This window comes from Dendropsophus ebraccatus, chromosome 6 (assembly GCF_027789765.1).
Source record: "Dendropsophus ebraccatus isolate aDenEbr1 chromosome 6, aDenEbr1.pat, whole genome shotgun sequence".
NCBI lineage: Eukaryota > Metazoa > Chordata > Amphibia > Anura > Hylidae > Dendropsophus > Dendropsophus ebraccatus.
This window is the reverse complement of record NC_091459.1, coordinates 19,492,445-19,518,643: the sequence shown is the minus strand read 5'-3', so window position 1 is coordinate 19,518,643 and position 26,199 is coordinate 19,492,445. Positions and strand designations below refer to the sequence as shown.

At 42.9% G+C, this 26,199-nt stretch overlaps 1 protein-coding gene across 4 annotated transcripts in view; it reads right to left on the bottom strand.

Annotated features, from left to right (window-relative positions):
- SMAP1 (small ArfGAP 1) overlaps nt 1-26,199 on the bottom strand; it is a 161,074-nt gene that overhangs the window by 43,517 nt on the left and 91,358 nt on the right. The gene's annotated exons all lie outside the window — the stretch shown is intronic.

Genomic DNA, 26,199 nt, shown 5'->3' with positions numbered 1-26,199 from the left:
GCGAGAGGGGAGGAGTGACAGAATTCGCAGGAACCTCTCCGTGCGGATTCCTCGGTGTGAACCCACCCTAAGACAGAAGATAGGGAGGAGTGAAACTAGATTGGCAGAGGGATTTATCTGCTAAATCAAGACGAGCGCAATGTGAGCATGCTTGAGGCTGGTTGTTCAGCATTTGAATACCGGTGGCTGAAGATGTTGGATGCAGCCCTAGGCAGTCCAGGAAAATATAGTTACAACCTAAGACTATGTGCACACTATGGAATTCGCATGGAGAGCTTCCAGCGCATTCTGTGCATGCTCCTGCTTAAAGTTCCGCCCGTTCCATAGGCTCCATTCTATGGTCAGGCAGATTCTGCAATCCGCCCAAAGAGTTCACATGACAATTCTTTGGGCAGATAGCTGAGTCTGGCAGCACATAGAATGGAGCCTCTGGGAGTGGTGGAACTTCAAGCGGGGGGTGATCGATGGAATCCGCTGGAAATTATCTGCACGAATTCCGTTGTGTGCACATACCCTAAGGCTATAGTCATGTTTTCCAGGCATCTTTATTATTATAGCCTGTCCTTATTAGGCATATGAATGCCTGGACTGATTGACCCCAACTTTGGCATGTAGGTACTGTTTGGGAAGGTTTCCAGACCATGATAGATGTATAAAGCACTTGCTAACTTATTGTGATCATTCATTAATACAGTCTTTTATAGGCAACCAAACAAATGAACAACTTTGGGGTGAGTTACATGGGCTGTATCAGATAAAGACAATACAACAATGGAGTTCTTAAATGGATCGGCATTGTATTTGGGTTAAGGTAATATTTGCAGGCTCTCTCTCGAAATTAAATATATGCGTTTCCAATTTAAATCTGGGACAAAATGAGAACACACAATCTTAAAATGAAGAAAGCTTATTGTACATGACAATAATTAACGGAGCCATATTGCTTCATGCATTCTGCACCATGTAAAGTATGCAAATCCAGTGCTCTAAATATGACGGCAGGTATTGATAGCATTGACCTGAATAAAAGCAGGTGATAATTATGCTGTCAAAATCAGTCACTTAGCATGCCACAGTCTGTGTGTTCACTGCATGCATGGAGAAAGGCAAAAAAATGCATTGCATAGTGTATGGAACATTAAAAATAATCAAAAAAGTACGACTCAAATCACACCGATCTGCTTACCGATGTGAAACTAATCCATCTTTAGGCCCCATGCACAGTGCTGTGTTGAAACAGTCTGTACGCTTTAACGATCCAGCACATATATACCGCCTAGACAAGTGGTAATTAGGAGAAATCCTTCTGAGGGCATTCCTAATGATGAGGAAAACGGGGAGAAGGGATGGAGGGGTGTAGGCGACCTAGGGCACAGACACTCTAGGCCACGCCACTTTGACACGGTGCTGCAAGTTTAAAAGTTGCTTTTTAGCACAATAACTACAGAGGGTACAGAGTTGCTTTACGTATCACATGACATGAAAATGTTTGAAATCTCTGCAAGCTGAAAAAAAGGGCAACTACAAGTTTTGCCACTTCAATGGGTACTGTCACTTTAAGTCTATGACACCTATCTCTAGCCGTGTGACAAGGACTGTAGTGAACCATGGAGTAAAGAGCTCGGAGTGTGTTTTCTGGCTCTATTTAACGGATAGGTGGAGGTCTGGATACTGAGTCACTCATTAAAAATAACTTGACATGTCATCAGGAATGTAAAAAGTTATTTTGCGCAGCGGGTCTCACTGCTGAGACCCGCTGCAATCAGGAGATATAGCGGGAGAGAAAGCAGGCAAGCTGTGCAATTCACTCCCCATCGGATTGGACAGGTTAGCCTACAGTCTATGAGGATGAACTGATGTAATTACAGTGCAGCCGGGGAGTAAATCATATGGCTGCAACACTCTCTCTCTGCAGGTAGATCTTCTGATTGTAGAGGGTCTCAGCAGAGACCTGCTGCAATCAATAACTTTTTTGACAGGTACTCAAACCAATCAAAATTTTTGACATCTTTGTAATCTTTTTTTGTGACCGGCTGGATCAGTACAGTAGTGCAAACATTTAATAAACTGTTTCAAAGCTTCAAAGGTTTGTGATTCAAGGCCATAGCCCATCTTCCATGCGTGGACTGTAATAAAGAATGTGTGAATGCCTTAGGTGGACAATCTGAACCACTATTCCACGTTAAACATTCCACATTAGACCACTTTAGAGTAGATCCATGAGAGCACCACAAAGACCACCACAAGCACTACCAGTATCATTATTTAACCCAGAATTGATGACTGCCTAACCCTCTCCTCTCCTCCGAGGTTTCGTTGAGTCCACCTTGACAAACCTGGCATTATGTGGTAGTTAATGAAAGAGCTGAAGGTCACCATCTCGGAGGATATGGCAGGTAGGGAGTTTGATTGGTACAGTGAGCTTGTCAAACCATGACACTAGCTTTGTAGCAAAAAGCTCAGGGAAAACAAAAAACCCTCCAGTGGAGTAGAAGGCTGCGGAAAGACCAGAAAGATGCCCTTTAACCCAGCTAAGCAATTAAAGGTTCTGAGATGTCTGAAGAAAGAAATTTCGCCTTCATTATACCGTCCCTGCTTCAGACCTTGGGGCTTCTGATGCTCTTAAAAACACTGGCTGTGCTTTTTACTTACGTAAACAGAACAGTAGCCGTAATTGTCAGAGCTCAATTTAGATAAAATTCTTGTTTTATCCACTATCTGTAGTTAATAAGTCTATCAATGTAAAGACGACACACTCAAGACAGGAATAAAACCAATGCTCTGACAAATGAGGGAAGCACTCAACTGCAATACAGTAAAATGAGGCTGTCTAATGTATGTTTCATAAGTACAATAGCGCAAATACAGGTGATGAAAGAGAAAATCTTTTCAAACTATTTGTTCTCTTCCCATCTGGCAGATGGATTACTTAAATTCGTTAAAGCGACTGTACCACCAGTACATCGCTTTTGAGATTTTTACATGGCTAGACTGGGGCCGGTGCCGCGGTCCTGTTCTTAACCGCGGCCTGGTTCCAGTGTATGGTGACGGTCTATTACCAAGCACCGGCCAGGGGTGAAGCACTGGTGACAGACCTGCCCGCCCCCACTGTGATGATCAGCCCTGCCCTCTGTGATGCGGCTCTACTATTGATGGAGCCGTGTCACAGAGGGGGAGGGGGTTTCCTCCCACTGGGGGCAAGCCGGCCTGCCTCCATTGCTTCACTCCTGGCCACTGCTCACTAATAGACCGGCACCGCTTTCGGGAACCAGGCCACAGCTCAAAAAAAAGACAGTGGCACCAGAATCCCTGTGCCAGCGCCAGTCTATCCATGTAAAAAAATTACAAAATTGATGTTCGGTAGTATAGTTGCTTTAACAAAGCTTTTTTTTTTTTTTAATTGTTCCCCTAGCTGCAGGCTACCACAAATACTTACTAATGATGATCGTGTCCTGCAGCGCAGCTTCGTTCCAGTCCTACTGCGCTGCTTGGATCCCGCTGGCAGCGACGTCACGGCTCTTCTGACTCCTCTTCTTTCGAGAGGTCTACTGAATGCCGGAAGTCAGGGTCTCCAATGTATCTCTTTGAGAGCGCTCTTATAGAAATACACTGGAGACCCTGACTTCTGGCCTCCTGAGATGCAGAGCTGAAGAGGTCACGTGGGGGCGCCAGGAGGATACGAGTGGTGCCATAGGACCGGAACGAAGCCACTACCCAGGAGACCCATCATCATTAGTAGGTATACGTAGCAGCCGGGGAAACAGAAATAAACAAAAAAAACGGAATGCTTCTTTAAAAGCTATGGACACCGTCTGTCTTTTTAAAAAATATTTGGTTTGTACTTAATAAAGTGCAGAAAACACTTGGAATTTAACTGCGGCTCATGTTCTGCTTATGCTGGCAAGTACATGAGTAGTCTTAGGTTAGGTTCACACCGCGTTTTTGCATCTGTTCCAGTACATGTAATTTTAACGTACAGAAAAATTTCTGCAGAATGGCAAAAAAAAATGCCTGCAGTATGGCAAACAGCATTCCTTATTTTGTTTCTCTTTACATTAAATGGACAGCAAAAATACAGTATGAACCTAGCCTTACAACTATTAATCAAAAGTCGCATGCAGCTCCATGGGTTTGTTCCCAGCCCTTATCTAACTTCTCCTGAACGAAATTCTAAAATGATTTACGACCACATCAAAGATGACCCTTAATCTGGTCATAAAACAGCTCAGAAGTTTCTTTGAAAGCAGAGAGATAAGGGATGAAGGAATGAAGGCTTTACCTGAAAAGTGGACAGGGCAGCACTATGTGTAAAAACAAGGAGGGTGTAGATGTAAAAGAAAATATTTAAAGGGAAACCTACGAACCAGCTGATATCTCCCAGTAGTTGCCTACCTCCTCTTTCCGTCACCGCTCTTATCTTGGAATGCTCCGCCACTTTTGAGAAATCTTATGTAAATTAGCTCCTTTGGTGCACTGATGTGCATGCCTACTTATGCATATTCAACAATGCAAAGGGAGGCCAGTCTAACATGCGCATGTGCAGTACCAGCACCTGTATGGAGATGGGCTACTGTTTCTCTGCATGCGCTGTTCAAAATGGAAGACCTTTTTCTTAAATATGCATAAGCATCAGAGACAATAGGCGGAAAATTGCACTGAGGGGCCTGGAAAACGACCCCAAGGTGCCAAAAGAAGCTAATTTAAATATTGATGTCAGGTGGAATTTCTTAAAAACAGTGGGACATACTGAGATAAAACAATCGGCACCAGAAAGAAGAGGTAGACTGCTACCGGGAGATATAGAAGCAGGTTCGTATGCATGAAACTACCGATAGTGTCCGTTTAACAAAGAGAAAATGTTTGTTGTACCAAAAATACAAAGTAAGGGAAAAAAACATTTAAAAAAGGGATATTAAAAATAAAACAGCTTTTTTTGGTTAGGAAAATGTAGTAATTTACAAATGTCAGTAAGAAAAAAAAATTATAAAAAAAAAAAGGAAGGGGAAGAAGGTTGGAGGAAAAAAAAAAAATAGTGGCAATTTTATGTCTAAGATTAAGAAATTTTAATTGGACAACTGGACCAGTGAAGAGAAATGATTTTCTGCCCGTGCCAATTACAGATTGCATGTGTGATGAATCCCAGTAGTATGTAGTAATGTGTACAGTGTCAGCAAAATAACCTTATAACCGATAGATGTGCTAATCAAACTTGCCACTAAATATTGAGTCCTGCTTCGGGTACATATGTCTATTTCTGCCACTTTCTTGGGAAATCTTTGCCGGCTCTTCAGCGGAAGAATATGTCAGCCACTGATCCATCACAATATTTTGCAAAATTCTTTGGTCTGGGCAGAAAATATTACATCTACAATTCAGAGAACACGGTTTAATACATATTCACGAAGACCCACTGTGTTCGCACAATGCACAAATAACTATTGTTGTTGCACAATTGCATTAAAATCAACAAAGAACAGCAGGGACTACTTGACGTCAATTATTTCCATGGCCATCGTGAACACCAGCCGTTGTTTGCACTGACTTCAATGCAGCTTTTGTTATGACAAGAACGGACGTAGTTTTAATAGCAAATAATGGCTATTATTATTATTAATATTTGGTATTGCCAATATGCATAATATTACAAACTATTAAAATATAATATTCATTATCCTGCACGATGAATGGCATAAGTGAACGTTTTTTAAAAATTGCAATTTTTTTTTGTCGGTTTAAACAATAGAATAAAAAAAATATATACATAAAATATGCCATCTACACCAATGCGATACTCTTTAAAACTACAGGTCATGGTACACATAAAAAACAAAACAAAAACAAAACGCCCAATTAGTATGAAAACGAAAGTTATAGGGGTCAGAATAGGAGAATTGTAAAGAGTCACTGTCGTTAAAAACTACTTTTGACAGGTCATCAGGCAAGTCAAAATTTCTTGATCACAGCAGGTCTCACTGCCATCCACTCCCAAGCTACACTCACCGGCCACTTTATTAGGTACACCATGCTAATAACGGGTGGTCTTCTGTTGCTGTAGCCCATCTGCCTCAAAGTTCGACATACTGTGCGTTCAGAGATGCTCTTCTGCCTACCTTGGTTGTAACGGTTGGCTATTTGAGTCACTGTTGCCTTTCTATCAGCTCGAACCAGTCTGCCCATTCTCCTTTGACCTCTGGCATCAACAAGGCATTTCCGCCCACAGAACTGCGGCTCACTGGATGTTTTTTCTTTTTCGGACCATTCTCTGTAAACCCTAGAGATGGTTGTGCGTGAAAATCCCAGTAGATCAGCAGTTTCTGAAATACTCAGACCAGCCCTTCTGGCACCAACAACCATGCCACGTTCAAAGGCACTCAAATCACCTTTCTTCCCCATACTGATGCTCGGTTTGAACTGCAGGAGATTGTCTTGATCATGTCTACATGCCTAAATGCACTGAGTTGCCGCCATGTGATTGGCTGATTAGAAATTAAGTGGTAACGTGCAGTTGGACAGGTGTACCTAATAAAGTGGCCGGTAAGTGTATATCTCCTGATCAGCTAATTTTGACAATGTAGAATTCCGTTCTGTGGACTGGACCTGGGACCTCCCAGCATCATGATTATTATGATGTTGAAAGCTCCTAAACATATTAGAAGTTCACGCTAGTGAACTAACACCACCGCATGGCTGTGTATGGACTGAATTCTATAGACGTGTGAATGACCTCTAAGGGTCCTTTTAGACAAACAGATTTCTCGGCCACAGGGGCTGCAAACAAGCTCTGATCAGCGAGAGTGGCGATAGTATCCATGGCACGAGAAATCTAGTGTCTGGGCTGAATCAACAATCCTTGTATCGCCCATTGCACCAAACCACCTCACTTGCGTGGTGAATAAGAAAACAGCAATTAGGATCAAGTTAAGAAAATTATCTTGGGAACATAAGTAAAAGACTTCTAACCTGCTGTTCATTTTCCAACCGTGGCCAGCAATATCATCCACTTGTGGTAGCAGACTCTGTTTACACAGCTACTTAAAGGAGAAGTCTGATGAAAATTTTTATTAAAGTATTGTATGGCCCTCCAAAAGTTATACAAACCACCAATATACACTTATTACGGGAAATGCACATAAAGTGTTTTCTGCTTGCACTTACTACTACATCAAGGCTTCACTTCCTGGATAACATGGTGATGTCACTTCCTGGATAAAATGGTGAAGTCACTTCCTGGATAAAATGGTGATGTCACTTCCTGGATAAAATGGTGATGTCACGATCCGACTCCCAGAGCTGTGCGGGCTGTGGCTGCTGGAGAGGATGATGTCAGGGGGAAACTGAGGGACACAGGACACTGGGGGGACACTGAGCATCCCTCTGCCATCATCCTCTCCAGCAGCCACAGCCCGCACAGCTCTGGGAGTCGGGTTGTGACCTCATTTTATCCAGGAAGTGACATCACCATGTTATCCAGGAAGTGAAGCCTTGATGCAGTTGTAAGTGCCGGAAAAAAAGCACTTCATAAGCATTTCCCATTATAAGTGTATATTGGTGATTTGTATAATTTTTTTTTTTTTTTTTTTTTTTTTTTTTTTGGGGGGGGGGGGGGGGGGGATACAATACTTTTAATTAAATTTTTTGCTGGACTTCTGCTTTAAAAGCACAATATGGGCCACTATTCCACATTGAGACCATTCTACAGTACATCCATGAGGTCCAGTATAGATGGAGAGAAAGAACACCACAAGAATTCCATTACCATTTATTTACTAACCCAGAATTGATGACTGCCTAACCCTCTCCTCTCCTCCGAGGTTTCGTTGAGTCCACCTTGACAAACCTGGCATTATGTGGTAGTTAATGAAAGAGCTGAAGGTCACCATCTCGGAGTATATGGCAGGTAGGGAGTTTGATTGGTACAGTGAGCTTGTCAAACCATGACACTAGCTTTGTAGCAAAAAGCTCAGGGAAAACAAAAAACCCTCCCGTGGAGTAGGCGGCCGCGGAAAGACCAGAAAGATGCCCTTTAACCCAGCTAAGCAATTAAAGGTTCTGAGAAGTCTGAAGTAAGAAATTCCACCTTCATTATACCGTCCCTGCTTCAGACCTTGGGGCTTCTGATGCTCTTAAAAACACTGGCTGTGCTTTTTACTTACGTAAACAGAACAGTAGTGGAAGGATGTAGCCGTAATTGTCAGAGCTCATTTTAGATAACATTTTTTGTTTTATTCACTATCGAAGTAAAGACGACACACTCAAGCCATGAAGAATAAAACAAGAAAAACGAGAAAAGCAGTCAACTGCAATACAGTAAAAGGAGGCCATCTAATATATGTTTTATAAGTACAATAGCGCGGATATAAGATAAAATCATTTTGGAAAACAATTTGTTCTCTTCATCTGTCAGAAGGATCACTTGATAGACTTAAAGTTATGGACACCGTTCAATGTCTGTTTTATTCTCACTTTCTACCTATCATGGTGCTAAAACACTTTTACAATATGTCTTTATTAAAAAGCTTCAATGTTGTTACAAAAAATACTTTTGACATGTCAGAGACATGTCAAAAGTTTTGATCGGTCCAGGTCCGAGTATTCAGACGCCTACAGATCACGCGCGAAAAGAAGACCGCACTGCAGTGTGTCCATTTTCTGCTCTGAGATGGAAAAAGAGACGGGCTCCATGATGAGTCCGACTCAATTTTTCTATCTCAGAGTGGAGAGTGATCCTCTCTCGGCTCGTTCTCACGATCGCTACAGATCCAAATACTCAGACCTGGACCGATTAGAACTTTTGATATGTCTCTATGACATGTCAAAAGTGTTTGTTTTTTTTGTTTTTGTTTTTTTATGACAGTGACACTTAAAATATTGCTTAGTTTCCCTTCTATAGCCAATGTGAATGACCAATATTCCCAAAAATGTTGGTTAATGTGCAGAGCACTGCCGCCAAAGCTGATTCATGACCACATAAACGATGACCCTTGATTTGCTCATAAACCATTTTAAGGCCATGTTCACACACTGTCTTTTTCAGTAAAATAATGATCAAAGTCTATGGAAACAGCCGCCGATAGTTCACACAAAGCATAGAATAAAGGCAGGTTTTTTTTTTTGCCATCACATTAATGTTCAGGACATTTATTGGCAGCTGGTATTTAGTGAACAACGGCCGTTATTAAGTTAAGTTGTTCACACATTTTTTTTGGTCGTCCTTTCACTGTCTTCTTAACAAAATTCAACGGATCTTTAAAAATAGCCACACCCAAAAGGGTGTTGAAAGCGGTCATCATTCAACCTAAACTAAGTTGTACTTTACACCCCTTTGATAAATCTCCCCCAATATGTACAAACGAGAAGGGTGTAGATAAGTACAACAGAAAGAAAAAAAAACAAAAAAACTTGGTTTTTTAAAGAAGGTGTGCTTAAAAAAAATTCCCCAAACCTCTCAATTATATAGTTTAACCAGTGTGTAGGTTCCCCCCACTAAAAACTACCACCACTGGAAATTGCCTTGATGTTTCAAAGGGGTTATCCAGAGCGACTAAAACATGGCCACTTTCTTTCAGAGACAACACGACTCTGGTCTCCAGTTCAGGTGCGGTTTGCAATTAAGCTCCATTCACTTCAATGGAACTGAGAAGCAAAACCCCGCCCAAGCTGGAGACAAGAGCGATGCCTTCTCTGGAAGAAAATGGCCATGTTTTTGTAGCACTGAACTTTAAAGGGGTTATCCAGCGCTACAAAAACATGGCCACTTTCCCCCTACTGTTGTCTCCAGATTGGGTGGGGTTTTGAAACTCAGTTCTATTGAAGTAAATGGAGCTTAATTTCAAACCGCACCTGAACAGGAGAGAACAGTAGGGGGAAAGTGGCCATGTTTTTGTAGCGCTGGACAACCCCTTTAAGACCTGTATGTCAACATTCAAGCCATACTGTAAAAACAGTACAATAAAGCATATTTAACCCTTTGGAAATTTTTGTGTTTTATCATACCTACGAATTTTTATATTCCCATGTAATCTACCCTTTTCTGAGAGCAAAAAAATAAAAAATATAATAAATAAATATACATGTCAGTTTAAAACGATACTTCTTGGTGGCAATTGTAAGGAAAGGAGGGTAGGAAGGTTTGCTATGAAACAATGGCAGATGACACCAGTCTGCACAGCACTGCAGAATCTTCTCCGTGCGGGAAAACAGAAAGCGTATGCTTTACAGTATTAAATCATGAATAAATAAAGTGAATGAGCGGCAAAGGACTGTTAGCAAAGGACTCACAAAACTTCATTATGTGAATGGGTTTTATAGGAAGCCACGTCCTGCCTTCTACAGTTTTGCTTGAAAATGTGCGGCTATAAAATAGCAGCGACTGCGCTGAATTATTTATGAGCCCAACTCACCTGCACAGTTGTGAATTTTTTATACTGAAAAGACAGATGATATTCTCCCTCATCGCATTATCAATGTCTGCTCCTGAACACTGCACAAAGACTGCCATAGAAGAGAATGGTTTTATAGGAACTCTACAGCTGTACGGCTTATTGCACTGAACCACGGAGGGCTTAGATCCGCTAAGTAATGAAGCATGGCGACTTCTGCATAAGCCGCTCTCTCTCTAATAAACAGCTAAAATAAACTAAAGCAAAACAGATAAACCTAAGCAATAAAGAAACATAACAAGGCATTATTGGTTTCTTTACATATTCTAACCTTACAGGCAGAGACGGACTGGGACTGAAAACGGTCACTGTTATCATAAACTTTGTATTAAGCAATAGTACTAGTGATAATAAGAAGCCATGTAATATCTTACCAGAGAAAAATGCCTATTCACTTATCTGCCTTCTTTTCGGCTCCTTCTCCCACCTAAACTGTTCACTTTTAAAAGAGGTTTCCTGGCGAGGAGCTATAAGGGGTGCCTCTGCGACCATTTTTCAAGGTAGAAAGTGGGGGCTAGCCAAATGATAGGGGGGAGAGAGGTTACAGGTAAGGGTCCTATTACACGGGCCGTTAAAGGCCCAATCAATATTGTAAATGAACACCAATCTACTAGATCGGTGCTCGTTTACTAAGCCAATTACATGGCTCGATAATTGTTTAGCAAGGTCTGCACGGACATCGTTAGCGATGCCCGTACAGCCCTTGCTCAAACAGTTAACACATCGCCTCTACACACTCCTGGTCTTCTGCTGCGCTTTACATGTGTTCCCGCACCGTGCTCTGTAGCTGACAAGCCGCTCAGCCAATCACTGTCTGGGACCATTGCAGAGACTACACTTTGGTTTTTGGCCTGAATGTTGCGAGCTTGTGACTACATTCAGGTGATTTTCTGCACGTATACCTGTTTTCACTTAAACTACTCAAAAGTGCAGCAAACAACGCTTTTGAAAACTCGTAGAAGCACAGGTAAACGGGGTTCCTGCACAAATATATCAGCACCAGAATTTGACAGGGTGGAAAAGAATCCATGCCTCGGAAGACACAAATAATAATGTCCCCCCCCCCCCCTCCCAGGACCCTGCAGCTCCACCACATAGAACAGACGGTACCAAAACCACCTAAAACTGCACCTCCAAAGATTTATAGTGTCACTGTATCTCTCTTTTCTTTTTTTTATTTTGCAGAAATCAATAGTCCAGGTGATTTTAATAAACTTTGTAATTGGGTTTATTAGGCAAATATGCCATTATCTGCATTCAAAAAGACTTTCCCCAGGTCCCCCCCCTCCTCTCTCTCATTCACTGCTCATTATCAGGAAATCTCGAATAGAGATGAGCGAACCGGATTCAGGCTCGAGTCGATCCAAACCCGAACGTTCGGTATTTGATTAGCGATGGCTGCTGAACTTGGATAAAGCTCTAAGGTTGTCTGGAAAACATGGATACAGCCAATGACTATATCCATGGTTTCCACATAGCCTTAGGGCTTTATACAACTTCAGCAGCCACCGCTAATCAAATGCCGAAAGTTCGGGTTCGGATCGACTCCAGCATGTTCCAGGTTCGCTCATCTCTAATCTCGACTCTTTTACATCAGTCGGACCCTGTCTGTGCTATGGAGAGGGGAGGGGGGGATGAGAAAGGAGGTAGATTAGTCACCAGCAGAGAACAAAGGATTACACAGCAGGACCTATGTGAAAGCCGGTATTCAGAGGTAAGAGGTCAGTACTGACTTCAGAGGAGATAGCCTGGTGATGTAGCTGTGACTTAACCATTTGTTGTCCTGTTTTGGTGCCTCATCTCCCTCCACCCCTCCCTTCTCGATAGAAAACCGTGAAGACAGGGGCCAGAGCTTTAGACTGCTTTTTCAAGATAAAAATGCATTTTTCGGCTAATAAACCCAATTACAAAGTTTCTTAAAACCGCCTGTACTAAAAAATGTTTAAATGACAGTGACACTTTAAGGAATAAGTATACATTCTATATAATTTTTGGGGAATGAAACAGTAATTATTCCTTGAAATTTCCTATTAATGATGTGATGCTTTGTGATGCTAAAGGGAAATGATCACTGGGGTTCATTAAACCGGACCCTGATGCCCGTTCCCAACTTTTAACAAAGTTTCAATTGTGGGGTTTCATATCTCCAAAAAGGTATTCATAGAAAGAGACACTGGAGTTGTGAAAATATAATTCAAATGTGAATAGTGTATAAGAGAGCACAACATTGTTATAGACTGGACAAAGAGTTGGAAACACTTCAAGTGGCATTAAAATATATTTTTAAAATTTTTCTAAATAAACTAGTGCCAGAAAGTGCCAGGGATTTGTAATTTACTTCTAGCAAAAAGGCTCAAGTTTTCCAGTACATATCAGCTGCTGTATGTCCTGCAGGAAGTGGTGTATTCTTTGCAGTCTGGAGAGCAGGAGAGGTTTTCTATGAGGATTTGCTGCTGCTCTGGACAGTTCCTGCCATGGACAGAGGTGGCAGCAGAGAGCACTGTGTCAGACTGGGGAGAATAAACAATTCCATGCAGGACAATACAGCAGCTGATAAGTACTGGAAGACAAGATTTTTTTTTTTTAAATAGGAATAAGTAACAAATCTCTGGCACTTTCTGGTGCCAGTTGATTTGGGAAAAAGAAAAAAAAAAAAGTAAAAGCTTTAGCAGCAGGATTCTCCAAATCACCATCAAATGTATATATTTTTTTCCTGAATAATTTTATTTATTCCCCAATCCCACCACCCACCCAAAAACAATTTATGAATGTGCTTTAGGGTTGTATCATTCGAATTGCATAAATAACCCTCATTAGAAAGCCGCCAACTAATGGAATAATTGTACTGATCAGAAATAAGAACGTGTCCAAAATTACCTGTGTGAATTACCACTAAGGAGCAGGGACCCCAATACTACATCTCAGACGCTGAGGATATTTCTTTGATGTCCTGGACACTTTGTGCAGTGCATGGACTGAGGAATGACACGTGCTCTTTGGTGGCTTCACAGAGGCAAAATATTCAGTACGTCTTTAATGAGGACAACTCAAGGGAACAAGATCCTGGGCTTCTGATGGAATGGATACAGCATAGTCAGCAAAACTATTCCATCAGATCTTTACCACTACGTGTCATGCTACCAAATATGTGTCAAGAGGTGAAAACCTTGTGAAACTTTACTCTGGCTCACACCGTCTTAAAGCGAATGTACCACTAGGTAAATCGCTCTCTTTTTTCTACATTGACAGCATGCGGATGCCGGTGGCACGGTCTTATTTTTGAACCGCCACCCAGTTCCCACGCATGGTGCAGGTCTAATCCCGAGCACCAGCCCGGCATGAAGCACTGGGAGTGGGCCCGTCACAATGGAGCCGCGTCAGAGGGGAGGGGAGATTGTCACAATGGAGTCGGTGGGCCCTCCTCTAGTACTTTGTGCCGATGCTTGGGAATCGGTGCTTGAGCGGCGGTTCAAAAAAATAGGACTGCCCATGCAGTCGCCAGTCTGTTAATGTAAAAAAAAAAGCCATGTACTAAGATTCCTTGTCCAGTTTAGAAAACACATCAATATCTACTTTATAACATTAATTTAGGAGGGCACAGGACCTGGCACCAGAGTGGGAGAAGGCTGCAGAAAGAGTCTCTTGCCCTAGAGCAGAAATTCTCAGTCATGTAAGGCATGGGCTCTCTGCACACAGCAGGCAGGGTCTCCTGGTAGATAAGACACGGATAATGGCTCCCCTGCCATGACGTCAGGATCATGGTCACATGACCTTGATCTCCCAAGTCCTTATCCTAGAGAGACAACCCCGTCCTTGGGCTGTGAACGGGGGGAGAAATGAGGAGAAATGTCTCAAAGTTTGTACTAATTCCCCTTACTGTGTGCAGAAGGCATAACATACAGAATAGCCCTGATTCATCAGGTGTAATATACCCATAGTAACCAATCATGACAATTTTATTCCTAACTAAACAATATTGCTAGTAAAGGTGACTGCAAATTATATGTGACCTATTACCTCTATACAAGGTACATTACCTTTATACAAGTATAAATGGCCGGTTTCACACGTCGTGTAGGTGATGGCCACAATGTTATAACCAATACTCGGTGCTGACATTTCATAGTAATAAGATTTTTTTTTTCATTCACCTATTTTACCATTAGAAAAAGAAAAAAAAAACAAACAAGGGCATATAAGGCAGCCTGAATGACATTGCCATGCTTCCAGTGTCATCCACTGACAGGCTGTCCTCATAAGCTCTGAAGGCCGTGTTCACAAAGCACTACTATACAACCTGTCACAGCACAGTCCGGTGAAAACTTCTACTGCTCCTCTTTACTACATATTTCACATCCGTCAAAGAAAACTGACAGAAGGAGCTCGAGGGAAAAAGAAGTCAACACAGACAGGTGACAAGCTAGACGCTCTAAGGAGGAATTCAACGAAAGGGAATAAAAAATAAAAAAAAAATAATTACTTGTTTCTATAAAAGTATTGTTTACAAAAAATATTTTAACCCAACACCAATATATAAATACAATGGGTGGAAAGCTCTACAGATCGACAAAACGATGAGGGGGATCAGGGAGATATCAGTATCATTGCTCTTGGAAGCATCCTATACTTTGTGCCAAGAATGAGAACAGATCACATACTTCTAAGAACAGGATCCAAAATCTTTTGCTAAGGCCTCATTCACACGATCCGTGGCACGGATCCTCTAGAAGTGCGGCCCCGCCGGCAAGTGAGCCAACTGAGTAGGTAAGTAGTCAGATGCGATGACAGGAGGGCACATTACGCGCTCCTGACATCTCTGGTGCCAGGCGGCGGGGGGGATTGGGATGATCCAGGCCGCGGTCCACACTAGGACATGTCCTATTTTTTCGCGGCACAGATGGTGTGAATGGCTGCATTCACTTGGATCTTGGATCCGCGACCACGGACAATTTTACGGGAGTGCACACTGAGGAATAGGTAAGGAATCTGAAGCGGAAACTACTCTGGTATATCTGGTTGAAATTCCTCCCGTAAAATATGTACAGAGCAATGTCCCATTGTGTTTAATGGGATTTCCTCTGTTGTTTACACGGCAGAATTTTCTGAAGTGGATCAGTGTCAATTCTTTGGACGGATTCCACTAGAGAAATACTATAGAAGTGATTGGGGCTTGAATTCCGCCCAAATTCCCATGCCACCACGTAGATCAAGGATGGGGAACTTTCAGTCCCCCAGTTTTGCAAAAGCTGGAGGGCCGAAGGTTCCCCCCATCCCTGATGTAGATGATAGCCAAGGGTCAAAAGCCATGTGTTCTGATCAATAAGCCCCTATGGAGAATTAGCACCATTTTTGTTGTCCCAGATGGGCAGAATAGTGGAGTCTGTTGTGCTAATCTACCCAGTAAAAAAGAAAAGCCTGACAAAGCCTTATAAGCCAGTGGGATCAGTTATGTATACATAAACCCTTTCTCAACATAGTAATTTTTTGCCAGCTATGTTTCAGACCACATTGACACTTATTCAATACCATATCACAGCGAGACAATGTGATCTCCATGTCCTGCGAGCCCCTAGTCTCCGAGAACGCTACAAGTTGCACAACAGGTTATCTATATATTGACCACATAAGAGGCTTAATTCTAAAGAACGTCAAGAGCTGCTTGAGTAAAGAAGCCATATACATAAAAAGCAGCCGCAGTAGGTGTCAACATCTATCGACAGCCCACAAAATTATTCCAAACGTCTATACAAAACCCAAAAACAGAGATTAAAGGACGCCACAAAATCGGCAATCTTTGGCCATAGGTCTCCCAATTGATTGAGTCGGAGGAGACCCCACCCTGGAGCAGATAAGCTGACAGTCGGCTTTATTGAGTACTTGATTATTCTTTTGCCACTCACAGTCATTTCCAATTTACTCACTAGCGCTCGTAATTCCTGTATGCCGGCTGAACAAAAGTCTTCGTTTGCTCTCATTAAATAGGAATTGTAAGCATTGTGCATAAAGTAATTGGATTCCTTCCCTCTTTATTGCCTAGCTTGCAATAAAGCCGTAAATGATTGCATAAACATCTGAGAAATCCCACAAGGAGACAGGGGGAAAAAAAAAAAAAAAAAAAAACCTCATAATGCTGGCAATTTGCTATGAGCTTGCAGCAGACCTGCAGATATGAATCCTTCCTGGCAGCTCATAACCTGATCAGATAACACACTCTATAACAATAAGCATGTATTATAAAGCAATTACAACTGTTGCACATTTCCAGAAATCTCCAGCTCCATGGATCAAAACCGTATAATCCCGGCTTTGTCTTTGTATCGGGACAGAAGGAAGGGCATGCTGCGCTCGCACAATGTAAACACTGAAGTCTTGAAAGCGTTTGATTTCGGGTATTTTTTCTTTAAACTCTCTTTATAGGCAACATAAAAAAATAATATAAAATAAAAAAAAACATCAAAATTACAACAAAGTGCAACAGTGGCTGTAAACAGCAAATTCATTTAATAGGATTCGTGCTTTACGGCTTGTAAGACCAAACAGAAAAAAAAACTTCTGGTAAAGGAATCGTACCGAACGCAGCAAAAGCCAAGCAGCACTTTGTAGTATAGGACAAGAGTTGACGTGTAGCGTGGTTGCAAACGTGTAAGACGCATGAGAAGACTGTTGTAATTTTGCTTGTCGCAACATCAACACTGCTCGGAATTGTTATACCAGTTTCACAGCACTGATAAAGGCTCTGTTCACATAATGTTGTAATTGAGTGGATGGCCGTCATTTAATGACAAATATTTGCTGTTATTTTAAAACAACGGCTGTTGTATTGAAATAATGGCCGTTATTTACTGTTATATGGCGGCCATCAACTCAATTTCACCATTGTGTGAACAGATCCTTTCTGTGATTTTAATCCACTCCTGGTTTTGGTTGCAATATGAGTCCCACAATACTGACTGAAATATACGTAGTGTGAACCCAGCCTAAAACTCTAATGGGGGAGCAGGCACTTTCAAAACAGCAGTGGAAGGGAAAAAGAACTTCACCAGGTAAATTATATATACACATTTGTAATGTAGCCTAAGGCCCCGTACCCACTGAGCAAAACTAGCGGAATTCCGCTGCGGAATGCCGTTAGCCTCCCGCTCATAATGGGAGTCTATGGGAGGAGCACGCTCCTGCTCTGTACGCGCTGAAGAACGAACATGTTCATTCTTCAGCGCGGACAGGGCAGGAGCGCGCGCCTCCCATAGACTCCCATTATGAGCGGGAGACTAACGGCATTCCGCGGCGGACAATTCCGCTAGTTTTGCTCAGTGGGAACGGGCCCTAAAGGGGTACTGCAGCGAAAAGCTTTTTCCCAGTAATTGAAACACATTACAAAGTTATATAACTTTGTAAGGGTCCATTTACACATATAGATTATCTGACAGATTATCTACCAAAGATTTGAAGCCAAAGCCAGAAATGATTTCAAAAGAGGAGAAATTTCAGGTTTTCCTTTATGACCTGATCTCTGTTTATAGTCTGTTCCTAGCTTTGGCTTCAAATCTTTGGCAGATAATCTGTGTAAATGGACCCTAATATGGTTAAAATCACCTATCTGCCCCCCTTCCCTATTTTCCCCCCCTTAATCCCCCACCAGGAAGTGAAGTAAACTGTTTTTTATCTAATGACTGTTGACCCCAGGCTGCTCTGTGGCAGTCATTTTGTGACAATGACATCATCAAGAGGGAGGCGGGTCTAAGCCCTGTTAGGCCAGCCTCCCTTTGTCAGATGACTCAGGTTGCTCAGCTCTGATTGGCTGAACAAGCTGTAAGCAATCTAACAAATCTACAGAGTCAGACATCACAGGAGACAAATATATATATATCCCTTTAAATGGCTGCAATGGCGACTGGTGGGGAGTGGGGAAAAAAAAATTAAAACTCTGAGCATAGCAAATTTGAACTGTTGTCAGACACATTGATTTGAGGATGTAAGTGCAGTTGTTTAATGCACTTGCAGAGCACGAGAAAGGATTTATACGGAATATCTAAGCCCTGTTTTGTATGCGTTGAGACAGACAAGGATCAACTCGTCTCTTACCTGTATAGAATAGACCACTGCTTGCTAGAGCTGAAGTCTTTTTAATTATATACATGAATATGAGAAGGTACTGCAAGAAGTACACTCTTCTCTCCATTGTGGACAGAGAAGCAATATTATCCATCAAATTGAAATCATCAGCTGAAGTGAAGTTCAATTTATTCTCCGGACGGCAGAGGAATAGTCTTGACACATTACTGATTTTCTTTTAGTGTATTAAAGGGCTAAAAGCTTAATCCTACTTGCTATCCATGCTAGTGCCAAGTGTGTGTGCACAGGGTACATATATACTGTGTGCTAAAGCTGACCCCCACATCTACAAAGACTACTACATGCTGCTGTGGCTGAGGGGGCTCAAGAGGGTGGAAGGATAAAAATGCTGAAATTCAATATGTCCCGATTCTTATTCTCCATGGCCTTAAAGGGGTTATCCAGTTAGGTCAAATACATGTAGAATCCCCCACCCCACCTTTAAGGAAAATGATCTATTATGAACATCCTGTTATAGAGCAGAGGGAGCTAAATTTTTGGGAAAAGATTGAGTATAACCTGTAATTTGACGATTTAAAGTGTCTATTCATTTTGAACTTAAGAGTCCAGTGGGTGGTCTCACTCATTGATTGACAGCCTTCCCTGTATGAACATGTATTCAGAGACAGATGTCAATCAACGATTAGTTGTGCTCATTGGACTCCAAAGATGAGATATAGCAAGGATTTCAATCAATGAGTGAGTACAGGTGTTATTACACGGGCTGATGGGGGCCCGATAATAAGTGTAATCTAGCAGATCGGTGCTCGTTTACTGGGCCTATTCCACAGCCCCATTATCGGTTAACAAGGGCTGCATGGACATTGTTACCTATGTCCTTGCAGCCCTTGCTTAAACTTTATAAATTACCTATCCAGGCTGCAGGGCTCCTCTTGTGGTCTTCTCCCTGGGTCCTGCACGCTCCAGCTTCAGAGTGGCCTGTCAGCTCAGACAGGACGCTCTAAAGCTGGAGCACACAGGACCCGGGGAGAAGAAGACCACAAGAGGAGCCCTGCAGCCTGGATAGGTTATGTAAATCATCAGTCGCCGGCCGCGCACCGCTATTACACGCAGCGATGCGTGGTCGGTGCCCGACAATTATAGGTTCAAACCCCATAACTACGATCAGCCGATAATCATTGTCATCGGCTGATCGTTGTATTTATTCCACGGAGCGATAATTATCACTTTGTGGAATAGGCCCCTAAGGCTTCATTTACACAGAAAGATTATCTGCCAGATATTTGAAGACAAAGCCAGAAACAGACTATAAACAGATCAGGTCATTAGGGGAAACACTGATATTTCTCCGCTTTTCAAATACTGTATTTTTCGCTTTATAGGACGCGCCTTTTGATAAGACGCACCTCTGATTTTAGGGGTTAAAAATAGAAAAAAAAATATTTTGCTCATTGTCACAGTTTGGAGATAGCAGCAGTGTGATTGGTGCCAATCCCCCCATATAGTGCCCCACATAGTAGCTAATGCCCTCATACAGTGCCCCATATAGTAGCCAGTGCCCCCATATAGTGCCCCACATAGTAGCCAATGCCCCCATACAGTGCCCCAATATAGTAGCCAATGCCCCCATACAGTGCCCCCATATAGTAGCCAATGCCCCCATACAGTGCCCCCATATAGTAGCCAATGCCCCCATATATTAGCCAATGCCCCCATACAGTGCCCCCATATAGTAGCCAATGCCCCCATACAGTGCCCCCATATAATAGCCAGTGCCCCCATATAGTAGCCAATGCCCCCATACCATGCCCCCCATGGTAGCCAATGCCCCCATACCATGCCCCATATAGTAGCCAATGCCCCCATATAGTAGCCAATGCCCCCATACAATGCCCCCCATAGTAGCCAATCCCCCCTGCGACCAGAAAAACAACAAACAGGCTACTCACCCGTCCGCCGGCCCCAGCAGCTCCTCTCCCGACACTCCGGTCTCCCGTCATCCAGGCAGCGGGGGACAGAGACTGCAGCTGCAGAACACTTCCGGGACACAGGCAGCTTCTCTGTACCCCGCTGCCTGTGCCCGGAGGATGACGGGAGACCGGAGTGTCGGGAGAGGAGCTGCTGGGGCCAGCGGAGAGGTGAGTAGGCCAAGCCGGGCCCTTCCATCGCCGCTTAGCCGATCAGGAGCCCAGGAAAGTGCTGCTCATTGCACTTTCCCAGGCTTCTGATCGGCTCAGCTGAGCGGGAATAGAGGTGGCGGGCGGAGGGGGTCGCTCAGGGCCGCTCACTATGCATATGTATAGTGAGCGGCAATACAGGGGGCGGGCGGGTCGGCTTCCATGCGGTGCTCGGCACTGCTTGGGAGCCGTCTTCGCTTTATAGGACGCACTTAGTTTTTCCTCCCACTTTGGGAGGAAAAAAAGTGCGTCTTATAAAGCGAAAAATACGGTATATTCCTTGCTTTGGCTCCAAATCTTTGGTAGATAATCTGTCAGATAATCCTTCTGTGTAAATGGACCCTTTGGATCCTTTTTATGCATACAGATGAGTCACTTAAAGGGACTCTGTCACCTCCAACCCACCCTCCTCAAAACCTTCAACTAAAGTCATCTGTAAGTAGGATAAAGGATGTTGATTCCAAATCTGTAATTTGTAGCTTTCTCCCCCTTTGTATTTCCTCGATGTAATCCTACACACTGGCCATGTTGCTGCATAGGGAGGACGACTTAGTGCAAGAATATAGTGGAGAGGACGACTCGGACTGCTTCATTTGTGGCTTATAGCAAAGGAACGCAAGAACATAGGAATATAAAAACTGCAGTTATAGAATTAGCATTGTATACTCTACTGATGTATTATCTACTGATAACTTACATTTAGTGGGTGTTTTGGAGGTGACAAAATTCCTTTAAATTGCTACGATTGTAATATGATGGTAATATTGTTCACAGCATATACACAAATGCAGAGTGTTTACACTGAAAGACTTGAGAACAATGATCTAGGGGTCAGCACAAAAGACGCGATCAACGACGTACCAATGATTTTTGGTTCGTCGGTTGATCATTGCCGCGTTCACACCAGAAGATTATCTCTTACATCCAAACGATTGAATGATTTTTTGCACGATATAGAGTACTCACCTCTCTTCGTGCCTCATCAGCCTGGGCTCTCCGGCACTGCACATGTCACAACCCAGCTGATGGACTGGCCGCTCAGCCAGTCAGTGACTGGGGTGGGACGGCGCTCCAGTCACTGATTGGCTGAGCTGGCTGTCTATCAGCTAGGACAGGCATCCCCCCCACGTGACATCATCAATGCCTTACGGTGGGGGTCCAGAGGCTGGTCACACCTAGGCACGGGGAGAGGTAAGTTACATTTCCCTCTGCCTGCTGCCATTTTTTTTTTTTAACGGATGGACATCTACTTAAATTTTACTGAGGTCCCTCAAATACAAACTTCTAAGAGACACTTTAATTGTCTCAACCCAGGCACGTTACTGGGCTGTACAAGGAAAATGCCTGAAGAACCCAATCTGACATAACTTTGTGGCAATGGCTGTCACACTTACTTTTGACTCACCTTTTATTACAATATATTTCATTCTAAAAGGCATTTAACATTAAATGGCAGAAAACTCTTCAAAAGGCAATGGAAAGAAATGAGAGGAAAGGTTGATTTTTGTGGGTTTTGTTTATAAAGACAAAGTATGGCTCCAGGGCATGGATGATTTCCTGAAGAAGCCCGTCTGCCAAGTCATCTGGCAAGGTCAGCGAGTCTGGACCAATAAAGCGCAATGGCACAAATGAGTACACATAGTACAGAGACTGCTGCAGAGTCATCGAACAGCGTACCTGTGCGCATTGTCACACTTTATATTCCGCAGTGCTCAGAGAGGCAATCGTAGGTGCCGAAAGCCATCTACTGACAGTGCAGGCTGCTTTCAGGGTAGAGCCAAGATCAATGCTGACTGTAAAGAAGGTAGATGTGATAAGTGTATTAAATGGGTGTATAGTATAATAAATGCTTTTACATTTTGCTGTGGATGGTAATTTTTTTCTTTTAAATAAATAATTTTCCCTCCCCCACTGCTTGCAAAGGAGTAGAAACAAAAAAAAAAAAAAAAAAAAAAAAAGATACCAGCGAGGGGGCGTGACCGGAAGCCAATGGGTGAGGACGCCTAAGCTAGAGCTCCCGCTCCACACTGCCCTATATAGCGGTTTATACGCTGCCTAACTAGACCAACTTGACCCATGAGGGGGAAAAGGACCTCCCTAAAGCCTTCCACCCGTGCCACGCTGAAACTGAGCTCCAGAGCCGCCACTTTGGACACATACCTGAGCGCATCCCGCCCGGCTGCAGAATCCAAGATGGCGTCCACAACCACACGCCGCGCTCGGCGAGCCTCAGGCCCGGGCTCCCCGCTTCTGACTCCTCCGGCGGGAGCCCCCGGAGCGGAGGACGCCTCAGACCGGTCATCCCGGGACCCTGAGCAGCCGGCCCATGCTTCGGAGCCGCAACCGGAAGTGCGCCACAGTGACCCGGACTGGCCGCCATTACGGAAAGCTGTGAGTCCTGCACTGTCCCGCACCGCACCTCATCCCCCATCTCCCCTGCTGGGACCCGCAGCATCTCCCCTCACAAGCCATGCCTAATGTCTCAGCTGCAGATAGGGATACTATGAATCCCACAGACTCGAGGGGAAAAACAGGGGAGGCTAGCCATACACCTGAGGCTAGAAACGAATGGTGGTCCTCTCAGTCCACTGCCTCAGACAGAGAAGAATTCCCCACCCTCGCAGATGACAATTGGTCACGTTTTTTACAGAATATGCCCACTAAAGAGGACTTTCGCTCTCTGATTACTGAAGTGCGGGAGGCATGTAAGGCGGAAATAGCCACTGTGAGGCAGGATTTACAGGCCATGTCACAGAGAATAGAGTCCTTAGAGGATGACCATGATACTACACGTTCCTACATTGCAGATCTGCAGACTACAGTTGCCTCTCAGCACGTGGCCCTATGTGACTACCAACGCCACCTAGCTTCTTTGTAATGCTGGGAGGGTTATTCTGAGGTCAAGTTGCTAACAAACTCACTGTGATTATCCCTCCCAGCATTACAAAGAAGCTACAATATTGCAGATAAAGCCAGTCAGGGACTTGTTTACATCAGAAGTCTCAGAAGGGAGGGGGAGGAGAGGGAGACAGAGAGAAAAGCTCACACACAGATTTTTGTGTCTGCAGCAGAAAGTATGGAATAAAATGTTTATTTCAACATATGAGGTTATGTAGTGAAGTATAATAAAGCACTAAGCCACCCACCCAGTGCTTTATTCTACTTTGCTAGAATTTTGCCAGACTTCCACCCTTTTTGCCACCCTATATGGCAGGTTTTTGTGTTTTCAACAGAAAGCAGCAGCTAAGAACTGGGGGAAGGAGACTGAATGGATAAAAACAAGTATGGATGGAATAGTTAGTCTCACCATGGGAAGCAACATATCAAAAGTTATTTTTGAATTGAATACCCCTTTAACCTTGTGTTTGTGAGGGCTTCCTCAGAGTATTCCAGTTTCCAGCTCCCTCATTGGACGCCCATCATCTGACCAAGAAGTTGCATATTTTTTTGCACAAACCAGATGGGTGGCGCAAAGACTTGCCCCTTTTTCTCCTGAACTATGCCGGGTGGAGGAATGACACATTTCTCCAATTTTGATTATATTAGAAAATATCAAATATATTTGGATACAAAAATTTATAACCAAAGCATGAACTCAAACAAACAAAAAAAAAAAAGTAACAAACATAGGTATGCAGTCAATAAAATACTCCAGCAACCGTAAAGGAGAGAAGCACATGTAAAATATTTAAGGGGACTAGAAAATAAATTCTAACAGAAAATACAATATGTTTCACCTTTGTATGTAAATACGTCGGCTACAGAGCAGCCGTGCACAAATTGACAGGTCTTGCCGAATAAATTTGGGAGTAAAGGCATCTTAATGTCTAGAACACATCTGGAGCGTGCCGGCTTTTTCTTAGAAGGTAATAACAGCTATTTAATGGACCATGTTCAGATATAATTGAAGCTTAAAACAGACACCTATGATTGATACCATACATATTACTTACACAGTTATAGACTGTATTGCTGTAGTATATTGTATGCAGCCATTTGCATTCAGAATTGCATATACTGTAAAGCGCTGGGTGAGTGGCTCAGTGCTTTAATATACTTCGCTACATTGCAACGAACATTTCATTCTATATATTAATATCCATTTAGTCTCCTTTCCCCAATTCTGAGATGCTGTTTTCTGCTGAAGACACAAAAATCTGTATGAGCTTTTCTCTGTCTCCCCCTCCCCCCCTCCCTTCTGAGAAAGCTGATGTAAACAAGTCCCTGCAACATTGTAGCTTTTTTGTCATTAACTCTTCCAGCATTACAGTGAGTTCTTCAGTAACTTGACCTCAGAATAACCCTCCTAGCAGTACAAAGAAGCTACAAATGTTGCAGATAAAGACAGTCAGGGACTTGTTTACATCATCTGTTGCAGAAGGGAGGGGGGAGATGGAGAGAAAGGCTCACATACAGATTTTTGTGTCTTCAGCAGAAAGCAGCAGCTGAAAACTGGGGGAAGGAGAATGAAAAGATAACAACAAGTATGGAAGGAATATGGTTAGTCTCACCATGGGCAGCAACATATCAAAAGTTATGTTGGAGTGGAATACCCCTTTAATGTGTGATTTTGCTGGTAACTACCAATTCCTTGACGAAGACTCTCAACATAAAAGGGTACATGTGCTCTATCATAGAACATGTAGATAGTAAGAACAGTCGAAGATGAAGCCTTATCAAATGTTCTAAAATCATAAAAGGTTAACTCATTATATGAACAAACGTTAACACAATCTGCAAAAAAAAAAAAAAAACTAGGGCACGTTTAGCCGTCTGTTTGAATGTTCCAGTCAGCGGAAGGCAAATGCTCTGCAGCGGAGACAGCTCTGTCAAGTCTCTAATAAGCCTCAGACGCCTCGACTGAAAAGAGCACTAGGTCTTGTTTTTCATGTCTCCATTAGATCCTCAAGCAAATAATTATTGATCTTGCTTATTTCGGCTTACTAAGCTGCACAAGCGTGCCATTTGCAGAGCGCAAAATGTAAACGACTAAAAGGAAGAATCCTGATCGCAAATACAACATAGAGGGCATATGGCTAATGTAAATGCTGTCGAAGCCAATAAATTCCCAAACAAAGCCAATATTCAAGACAAGCGAGAGCGGTCCTCAAGCTCCAGGCAGCCTCCTCGCCCCCTTACGTTACAGTAATAGAAGGAAACAGCAACGGCAATATGGACATTTGCCAGTAAGGGCCCTATTACACGGTACGATTATCATGCGAAAAATCGTTATATCGTTCGAATTTATTCATTCTGTGTAATTGCAGGCAACGATCGAAAAATCGTTTGTATGCCGTAGATTTAGGGTCCTATTACACAGAGCGATTTTTAACGATTGCAAATGAGATTGTTTATCGCTAACCTAAAATCGTTCAACATATTACACAGAACAATGGTCGTTAGTTATGATCGCTCCTACAATCGTTATTGTATAATATCTAAATCTATATTATATATAAATCTATATTATTTTTTTTCTTGACAAACAGCGAGGTATTTAGTAAGTTAAC